We start from the raw sequence: 11,218 nt of genomic DNA, 5'->3' as shown, positions 1-11,218 counted from the left end.
CCCCCCCCCCAAAAAAAAAAAAAGAGTCAAAAGCTTGCAAACAGCACTGGGAATTTATATGTCCCATAGCAGGTAAGAAGGGGAAAGTTTGTTGTTCCTGGGGCCTGGGTGGGGGTGAAAGGTTTCAAAAAAAGAGTTTAACAAAAATAAAGATCAATCATTCTGACATAGGTTGGTGAGATTTTGTTCAGTTGCAGTAATTTCATAGCAATAACCAGCATGTGCCTATTTAATAAAAAAATACACTGTGAGCTACCATGAGAAAAATTAACTTTTAGTTTCAGCTTGCCTTGTTCACTTCATGTTCAGTCAGGATAATTATATTATTAAACCAGAAAATTAGCAAATGCTATAGCTGATATTTACTAGGAAATGAAAAACACCCTGAAGTTAAAAGTCTTTACCTCTAACTATGTTAATACAAGCAGAGAGAATAGAATGTTTTATACTACAGAAGACAAAATTTGTACACAGTTTTCTTCCATTGTTTTCACTGGAATCATTAAGTCCATGCATGAGAACTTAGTGCAAAATTGGGATGGAAGGGTTTAAACAAATACCTTAGAAAGGAGTAGTTTAAACAAAATCTAGCTGTTAGATTTAATCTTAAGTTTCTATAGTATCACAGCCCCTACTAATACTCCAATAAATATTCTGGATAAAAATGGCTCTCTGGTCAAACTTTCTCTGTGACTAATACATACTATTAACTAGCTGGTTGCAGCTAATATCAACACACACCCATTGAAATTTGTAATTTTAGTGCTAACTTTTCTGGCTTGTCATGAATCTTCACGGAAAGTAGTTGAAGAAGTGCTGTTATTTAACTTCAGTTACACACACACACACACACAAACAGTTTGTGAAAAAATCCAGCTATCCTTTGCCACAGTGCACAACCAGGATAACTCTGTGGTGTTCTTGGAACTACTCAGATGCACACAGGTGCAGTTTGATTAGATTTACACATCTACAGGGAACAAAAACACAATCCCGTACCATATTTACCACCTTCTGAATACACACCTTTGTGACCAGTACAACTGTTTTAGTCGAGACTGACATTATTCACTCACAGAACTCCAAAATGGAAGTGGTTTTACAGATAAAGGGGTCACTACTAACAAAGTTTTTTCCCTTTCTTTATGTAACATTATTCCAATCTAGAATTGTGTATCTATACCCCGAAAGAGTTTCTCGCCCTCGCTTTCACGATGGTAACCTGGGAAGCAGGCCTTAAACAGGACTGCAGCAATGGGAAGGCCTTGTGCTGGCTCTCAGACCAGGTTTGACATATTCACAGTCAATGGCAACGCACCGCCATTGTATTTAGAAACCTCGTACTGAGTTCACACTCAACAGGAAGGCCAAGGACCTAGTAAACAAAATGCTCCCTCTAGTTACCATACAAGGTTGAAATACAATGAGGGACAGGGTAAAGAAGCCCTTCTCGTTGATAACTGGACTGCCAGTGTCTCACAGAGAAGCAATTTGTCTTGTACCTTTGGTCCTTCTTTGACTTGTGCATCTCTATCTCACATTCTTTCTTTCTGCATTCCATGGTTACCTTCCTAAACTGAGGGGCTGAGCTTTCGGCTGTACCATTAGTCCTCACCCCCCTCCCCCATTCTAGGGGTTAAATAGGTTGGAACCAAAGCCACTCCACTACAGTTCAAATAATGTAAACCACTAGTACACAAAACTAAGTACACAGTACAGTTTATAGCCAGGAAAGGGAGTTAAAATTCCTCTTTCTTTCTGTTGGCTACATCTCAAATATTAGAAGGTGTAGGTATCAGTATCTGCAATGCAGACTAAAAGCAGCCTCTTTTGTTGCATGGTTCATTTCAGTCTTTCAAAGGAGCCAGGGCTTGGTCCAAGCCAGCTCCACCCAGTTCACCAAGACTAAGTTTGTTTTTGAAAGAAGCTGTTCTCATATCCTGACAGACAGATTTGATTTGCATTTGGCAGCGCTTAAAACAAAGGCACTGCAGTTTGAAGGGTTGGGGGTTTTTCATTTTCCAACCTCTCATTTCTTCTTTGAGGGAAGGAACTGAAATAGAATGTTAGTGTGACCTGCCCTGAGTGAAAATATTTCACCATCATAGGAGGTTGCACATAATGTCTTTTATTCAGGCACCTCAAAAGAATTAGAACTTACATTATAACAGTGAAAGCTAGTTAAGTAGGTAGTTTATATTGTAAATGAAAAATGAGAACAGAGGCAAGTCACATGATTAGAAAGGGGAAAGGTGCTCATTCTGATGAACTGGACATCTAGAATCAATATGCATATTGGTTAATATTTTGATCAATAGTTCCAGCAAGTTTGCTGTATTCTCACAAGTTCTGCTTTAATTTAACTACTGCTATTGAATCAGCTTCTTTCACTTTCAGCAAATAAGTCTTCTTTGCTCCAAAGGACAATTTTCACAGTAATTCTGTACTGCATATTAAATCAAAAAAGTGGGGTTTGTGTTAGTGTAGAACCAATTGTAAGAAAAGTGAAGGACAGAAAAGGCTGTGGAATCTTTGTTATTGGAGGTCTTGAAGAATGGGCTGGACAAACACTTGTCAGGAATGCTATAAAAACAGTCTTACCTAAGAAGATGAAGATGAGAAATTACTACTTCTGGTCCATTCCAGGTGTGTTTTTCCATGAATCTGTGGCCTTTGAGATCATTCATATATTTGTATATTCTCCTTATTCATTTTTTCCCCAATAGTCAAATGATATTAACTTTGGCAAGAATCATCACTAAATTTTCAGTGTGAATTCTGAAATACAATTGATTTGAATTTCCAACACATAGCAAAAAAATATCCCCCAAAGAGCCCTCAAGTCATTGTAAGGAGCAATTTTAGTACAAGAATAAAAGCAAGTCTTTCTAGACCTTTTAAGAAAGCATTACATAAAAATTTTGTATAGGCTTTAAAAATCAGTAGTGTCTGCAAATGTATATTGCCTTTGAAAGAATGCATGATACAGGAGAGGCATAGATGTTTTACTAGCATGAAAGACAGTCCTAATAAAATCTGTATGTATTTATATCTGTATTAGTGTGATTAACGATAGGAAGATTCTTGCTAGAGTGCATCTTCTCATGCAGTTGAGATCTTCAATAGTGCAACCAGATTGCTGAGTCAGAGGATATCTGATCTGATTTAGCCAGCTACTTCATGGGGAGTACAGCACTCTACTGGGCCCACTGACCCTGGTAGGGATCCACCTGCACAAGAATCACTGTTAATGAGGGACTCAAGTGTTTCTCAGAACAGCAGAGCACCACAAAAAGCTATGAAAACAGTCAGTCTATGGCACTACAGGTAGTAAAAGACGTTTTGGCAAAAACAAGTCAGAAAGCAGACCACATTCTTATGAAAATGTCACATGAGATTTCTTTTGAGTCAATTACACCAAAAAGGACAATAGAACAGTTCATACTAAAGAAAAAACAAACAAATCTTGGAGAGAATTCACAAGGCTAATGCTATCATGCAAAAATATTTTTCTAATTAAGAAAATGTGAAGTTGCTGAGCTGGTGCCAGCAAACAAAATCAAGCTTTTTGGCAACAAAATTTAGGATTAGTCAGATGAAAATACTTATACCATGCTACAGTTGTAATGCTAAGCTGATTAATTTACCTATCATTCTTTATGAAGACATTAAGAGGCTGATTCAAATACCAAGTAAGCAGATAATCATACAATAAATTATGCATTTAAGTTTTCTTTGGTCCCACTTACTGATTAATAGTTATTGGATTTATCTTTTCATTTTCTATTGACTGTCATTAGATAGCTTTTTGTATTGTGGTAGTGCCTTGAACATCTTACTCTGGACACTGTACAAAATGCTTGTTTTTCAAGAATAGTTTAGGCTTTTGCAAATCCCAAGGATTTGTAGGTATGCGATTCATTTAATTGAATCTTTGATAACCTGAGCCTTAATGTTTAGCAACAGAACACTAAGCTTATGTAAAATTGGCTAATCCTATAATTAAAAAAAGTATCATGTTTTAATATATGATTAAGTCAAGTCTTATTTGCCAAAAAGTCACTGCCTATATTAACTGCATATTTTTTGGCATCATTCAGGTAGTCAAATTTTCTTGAACAGAGACATATTTCACAATGATAAAGTTTTGCCTTTGAAATTTTTGCCAATTTCTCTTTTACAGGCTTACTTCATTTCTCTCATGCCCTTCCAGGTAAAAGCAACTCCATGAAAATTTTGTTCAACTGCTTTGTGAAATAAGTTTACCGTTCAGTCCAGCACAAATGGAGTATACACCCAGAAGCCAATCTGCAAGTTATTTCTCAGTAAAAGCATCTAAGCCCATTATATATGTTATTAAAGACTTTATAGGGAATAACACATTCTTGTCTTCTGTAGTCTCTTATTTTAGTTCTAAATGGCAAAAGGAATGAGAGGGTGGGGAGAGAAATCGGGGCTGACAAATATTGGCAGTGGCTGCCAAATGTGTGTTCGTAGCAAGATCTGAATAATCATCAAATCTGAACTGCAACTGATAACTGCAAGAATAGATAAACTGATAGTCACCGTGCAGAAAGCCACACTCTTGCCATCATTGTAAGTCTACAAACATGCATGTAAAGCAACAGCAAAAGCTGTCTCCAGAGATGAGATTAGTGCAAGCAATAATACATTGCTTTGGACATAGACAAGGCATTTACTATACTTAGTTCACCTGCTGCTTAAAGTGCTACTCTGAGGGATTTTGCTTCCTTGAATGATCTAAGTTATTGATTTTCCCCATCTACTGTCACTGTTCTTTTTGCATACTACAGAAAAGCAAACTACAGAAAAATCAATCATTCAAAACATGTGATTTTTGGATATGAAAACAGATATGGAACTAAGATGAAAACATTCTTCCTCTCTCTTTCTAAAGGGTTTGCTAATCTCAGTGATTTCCATAGCCTCCTTAAATCACTGTGTCATTTTAAGATGTCACTTACAGCTGATGAAGACTGATGTGACCTCCTTCAGATCCCTTCTAATTAATCATAAATGTTGATTTTTCAAGAGATTAAATACATCCTTTCTTTCTCTTAGGCTCTATGTCTTTTTAGCATATGCAAAAATCATCCAGCTGGGATGGAGAACAAGAAACAGAGCAATCCAGAAAATATCTACCATGTCAACTGCTGCATCTGTTTCTTCCTTATTTATAATTCTACAAAGTTCTCTAGTCACAAACCAGTACCTGCGGAAGTGACATTACAGAACTTAACATGTTAAGTTTTTAAGTGCAGTGACACATGCCATGTATTTAGAAGTAGGATCTATCCAGTGTTCAGAGCAGATGAAAGCCCTCTGCTAGCAGTAAGCCACTAGCAAGTGTCCACACAAGAGAGGGCAAGAGCAACTAAAATACAAAGCAACTTTGAAAGCGTAGTTAATCCAAGCAGACAGCATTATTTTCTTCTATCCGTTTTACACAGGCAGGAGAGTAATTTTATACTTATGCTTGTTCATTTAAGTTCTGCAAGGCTAATACAGAACATTAACATGAAAATAAAAGTATTATCATTGTATGTGTTGTACTGAAGCCTCCAAGCTCAAGGCATGGTCCTAACTGTACAAGGCACTGTTTACACACGTATCAAAAAGACAGCAACTACCTGTTAAGTGCCTATAACCAGAACACTTCAGAACACATCCAAAAAATAGTCAACCAAAATAACTTAAAGGAGTGACAAAACACAATAGAAGTGTTTTCCCTGGGGTACAAGTTATGAACTGTACTACAAAGTATGTATTACATGCCTAAAGCATATTCATCTTTTACATGTTGCTAAAGGACCCTGTTTACTGAAGTAGTGCCCAATTCAGAATATGCAAGTTACTCAACTACAAGAAAATGTGGCAAATGACTCTCACTGACAAGTCACTTCAATTTGTAGGGTGTTAGGGCAGCTTCACAGGCAGCTTCCAGGAAAGCACAGCAGCAACATGATTAGCCTCTCATGTATGGCTACAGAAAGCTCTTCCAATTTGACAGATAACAAACTAGTCTTATTTTAATTCTTATGTGGTGGAGAAACTTCTAATGATGTTCTCAATTACCAGGACAGGTTTGTTATCCCCCCCCATCTGCTTATTTTCCTCACCACCATCATTTTCTTATATTTGCTTTGATATCTACTAACAGACTTTCATTAAGTATAGTTGTAATTATGCTTTTGAACATTAAACATTATCACCCAGGTGGCATCCAAAAGTTGCCATGAAAATGAGTATTTCGTTCTCTAGTTGTAATTGATGTATTCAGCAGTTTTCAATACCTTTCTTGGTAGCCCTACTCACATGTACTTTCCTCATCCTGTCTTTGAATTCTGTCATACTCCTCCTTACAGGTTTAGACCTTTACAACACAGAAGCATCTTCTCCCTGCCAAATGCAACGTTTTACTCATTGCTTTTATCTTCTTGACAGTCTAGGCTATACTTCTGAAGATGCTACAATAGTTTTGCACCATGCTACCTGGACTTCTTTTGTGCTGTAGTGGTCAGAAGTTCCACGAGTATCATATCAGTTAGGAATCTGCCTGTGTAAAGTCAGTCACATGTATATTCCACTCCGAACCAGGGACCTTGCCTGGACAGCACAGAGGCAGTTTATCATCCCCTAAATATGCTGAGGGCATTTGAACTAAGACCCTTTTCCAGCTAGTGTTTCCCAGTATAATTAGAGAAAAGTTGCCATAGTACAGTTGTTCTGGCCAACTTCATTTCAAATCTGAAGGTCCGAGTGGAAGAACACCTTTCCCCCTCATTTACAATCGCTTTACAGAAGGGGGAAAAGACACACAACTATAATACAACATTGATCCATCAAACTTTCTGTACAGGTCACCACCTATACTTCATATATTATGCTTTAGTCTTGTCAGGTTGAAGTTGTGTTGCATCAAGTTTGACTACTGTATATTCCACAGTAGATTTTTGGTTAAAAAAAAAATCACCAAGCTTAAGAGTTCAACACTTAATGAGTGGGTTTATTTATTCAGGCAAAGTTTTACTGAATTCAACATTAATTATCAAGATATTGACTAACTCTATATAGGGAATTCTGATGCTTTTTTTTTAAACCTTAAGTTACTGAAGTATAGGAAAAATGAAGTATGACAGCACTGGCTTTGTCATGCTAAAAACATCAGGGTGACAAGAAACCTTGTAATTCACTGTCTTGGTCTATTTCAGTCTTCATTTAAGATAAAGAAATAACCCTATGAAGAAGTGCAACTATATTTAGCTTGTTTTTTAAAGAATACTGTACAAAGTAAACAAACTCATACCAACAGCTGCTACTGCACTTCTCTGGTCCTGGCAGATAACACACCTCAAGCAGCAGTTTTACAATACACTTTCACAAGTGTAGTTATTTGCTATCATTAATAAATCTAAAAGCATCCCTATGATTATTTCTTCTTAGAATACATGCTGCTTGTGCAACCCCAATAGGTATTTTTGTTTAGTTTCACTTGATCAAAGTAGTAACATAGACAGCGTGCCCCATCATGTGGCTGAAACTGGAACCACAAAAGCAATTGCTGTTTCTCTTACCATTTCATTTTCCATTGGAGAACACTTCCATGCAGACCTGGAATTAAACTCTCTTCCTTGGATGCTACATAGTCTACTTGTATATAGCTAGCAAGAGAAGAAAGTTATGCAGTAGTCACTCATTCTCCATGACCTTTTTTTTTAAGCTATATCAGACCTGCTGTTCAGAGAGTGTGCTAAGTTGTTCTTTAGTCAGGTTCAAACCTCATATCAAGCAACATCTTCTGCACTTCTGACTCAGGCAGATGATGCATCTCAAACAACTCTTACTCCTAACCTCTGGAAAAAAAAAATACTCATTAGCTATAGTTTGAAGCAGAAGTTGTACAATTAGACCTTAATTTTGGCATTCAAATAAAACAAAGCATCTGGACCCAAATAAAAAAAAGATACTACTTACAGAATCAAAGGACTGTAAGCAATAAGTAATGAAAGGTAAGGTGATTTGTTGATTATGACTCATCTTTTTATTTATAAACGGAAAGAGTCTCGTTTGGCTTGAGTTCTTCCCCTAAATACCTGCCCTGCAAATGGAATCAGAGAACTGAAAGTTTAACAAATGTGTTATCATGTAATCCATAAAAAAAAGATTGCCTTTGCATTCTCACCATAAGCAAAACACTTCTTTTGCATCATAGTACCTATCAGAAATCGTGATGGGAAGAAAGTCATCAGTAGTTATCACTTGCTCATGTAGTGACAAGCTTGAAGTAGCAGCAGTAGGAATTAGTTAATTTAATACAACTGGGAAATCAGATGGTAGGACTGGCTCATGAACAGTAAACCTTACATTGAAAATGAGTTCAGAGAAAACAAGAACCATTTATATTAGTCACTCAGTTCTACTGTCTTTAGCTTAAAGCTTTATATAGAAGCCTTAAATGACAATAACTGTATCAGGAAAGATTCTGATGCTCCCGAGCCCAACTCCCAGTTTTGGGATCGATTAAAGTGTTGACAGAAAAGTGTTGACAACAGGAAGGACATTGGTCATTAAAATTTTCTTCCTAGGTACTAGTTTTTGCATTGATCAAAGCTTTTTTTTTGGGGGGGGGGGGGGGAAGTGGACAACATCAAAAAATTATCCTTAAGAGCTACATGCTTATGACCATTTCCCTTTTCAAACAGTTATTTCATACTTACTGGTCTTTCATTCTAGCTGCCTTTTTCAGTCTTTAATAATAAAAAAGGTCAGAACAGAAATACACAATTAGTCAAGCTCATTGCCTCTTTAGAACCTGGAACCATACTGGTGAAATTCACATTTCATGTAAGCAATCAAAATTGCCATGTTTGAGATGGTAGATCAAACACTGACTTTTTTTAAAATGTTATATGAAGTGTGAAGTTCCATTTATGACCTTCTGCTGTTCAAAAATTCTATTTGTATTTTCAAGTGTTTCCCTAAATAAGCACTAGAAATGTATCCTTTATAGGAAACCAAATTTTAACTTTAATGACAGAATCCCAGGATGATGGCAATACCCACAGTCAAAATTAATCAATTCCTATATTGAACTAGCAGACCATTACTAACAACATCAGCCCATTACAGTGATATAGCTTCCAAAACACTACTCCAGGGGTTTGGAGAAATGTCATTCACTCATTTCACAAACTGAACAGATTGTGAAAAGAGAATCACTCACAGCACCCAGTCACAATATTTGCATTTGCCTTGTAAGCCCAAATCTGTAACCTAAACAAAAATATAGGGTCTGTGTTAGAGCCTTAGTATAAATAACATACATGCCGTGTTTAAACATTTATAGTTTTTGATTTATATGAATATATATTTGGTTATTTAATAGCCCTAGTGTGGCTTATCAGTCTCAAGTCTGTTAAATAGGCTATAACATTAAGCCTTCCTTTTAAGCATAAAATTCTTCCACATTTAGCTTTCCCTGACTTGTCAGTCAGCTGAGTTTACTCTGAAACAGACAAAGGAATGTTTTTCTGCCCCTCTGCTGAAAGGGTTGTAGCCTGCACCAAAGGAAGAGTTACAAACAAGCCAAATGGTACTGAACTCCAAAATCACTACAGCTGTTTCCAAAGTACTGCAGCCTGGGCACTGTCACAAAAAAAATACTAGATTATAAAAGCTATTAGACTGGGACAGCATAGACATTCATGATCTCCCAGTATTTGTCTGCAGCTTGTTTAATGATTCTGGCTATTTGTAGAGATAACTAAAAAGTTAAGTTTCAGGATGCATGCAAGGAAAGATTCCCTCATGGGATGTTCATATACTAGCTCGTACTAGGAAAAAAGATTCTTAATTGCAAGTCTTCTAACAGAAGAAAGACATCAATTTATAAAGTACCCATTTGAAAGCAAGCAGAGAGCAGAGGATTTAGTTTCTCACAGTTGTTTGTAAAACAGCTGTATCAATCCTGCTGTAGAAAAGGCTTTATAAAGACCCTATTTAACTGTTGCCAAAGCCCAGGCAAGAGAAGAGCGACTAGTACTATCCATCCAAGTCAGGAAAGCAACTTACTTCAGCCAAGCTATGTTTACACACTAGGAAGAAAGGGGAAGGCAGAGGAGAAGTTTGTCTCAGCATTTTTTCCATGAATTTAGATCAAGACTAACAACAGAACAAGGGCAAGAGAAGAATCATGTCTGAGGCAGGGTGGGAATACATTTTGTTGTACTGTAACTTGCATATCAAAAGCAGAAGGGGAAGACTTGGACCTTTCTGCTGTATGGGGCTCCAGTCGTTGTAGATTAAGCAGCATGTTTTAACTAAAACATTGAAGAAGTTTCTGTTAAAGACTTCCTGTTGAAGTCTTCAAGATCTACCAAAGACAACCTTATTTTTCCTAAGGAGGCCTTTAATACTTCCTTCATTTAAAGGTATGGTAATAATACATGCTTACAGTAGTGAAATATTTCCTCTACCAGCTTCTTAAACTAATGCTTTTGCCTTATGTTCAAGTTTGCACATGCACCAATTTCCCAATTGCTTTTCTAATACAAGCCTCTGGACTTACATACTTCAAGCCTCAAGGCTTCATCATGGAACCAGAAACAGTAAACATCCCAACACTTCCTCCTGCTTGCAAAAACTGGATTAAGGTCTCCGGTGAGAAGTTACCAGAGAACAGTGTGAAACCAGGCACCTCAGCACAAACTCACAAACTGAGGTATAAAGAACATATTATATCCTACCTTTATCCTGACCCAGCCATGCACACATCTAGCAGTTAAGCAAGTAGAATAGAGTGAGCATTACAAGAAAGAAGGAATCAAGTCTCATGAGTTCAGTCCCAATAACAGCAGAGCTGTAATATAGACTGATGTGACTATTTGGCACAGAGGTACTTACAATGCAAATTTTATATTCCTCATTAACTAAATAGATTAAAAAATTGTTAAACTACTGAAAAAAGTTGTCTAGAGTTCCAAGTCTTTTGTTGTATTATAGTTAGGGAACTACAGCTGAAAGGAATTTGCACATGTCCCAACTAAGACTACTTGCATTTATAATCAAATTAACAGGTTCTAGATAAGACAAACTGAGTATAAAGCTGTAAACTAGTGGACCTAGTCTCACCCCCAAAACATTATAGGCTAATAAGACTACAGTACAGCAGGCCAACTATTACCACTACATCAGAGTA

Source organism: Apteryx rowi, unplaced genomic scaffold (assembly GCF_003343035.1).
Source record: "Apteryx rowi isolate R43461 unplaced genomic scaffold, aptRow1 scaffold_15, whole genome shotgun sequence".
Taxonomy (NCBI): domain Eukaryota; kingdom Metazoa; phylum Chordata; class Aves; order Apterygiformes; family Apterygidae; genus Apteryx; species Apteryx rowi.
Note: the sequence above shows the minus strand (reverse complement) of the source record.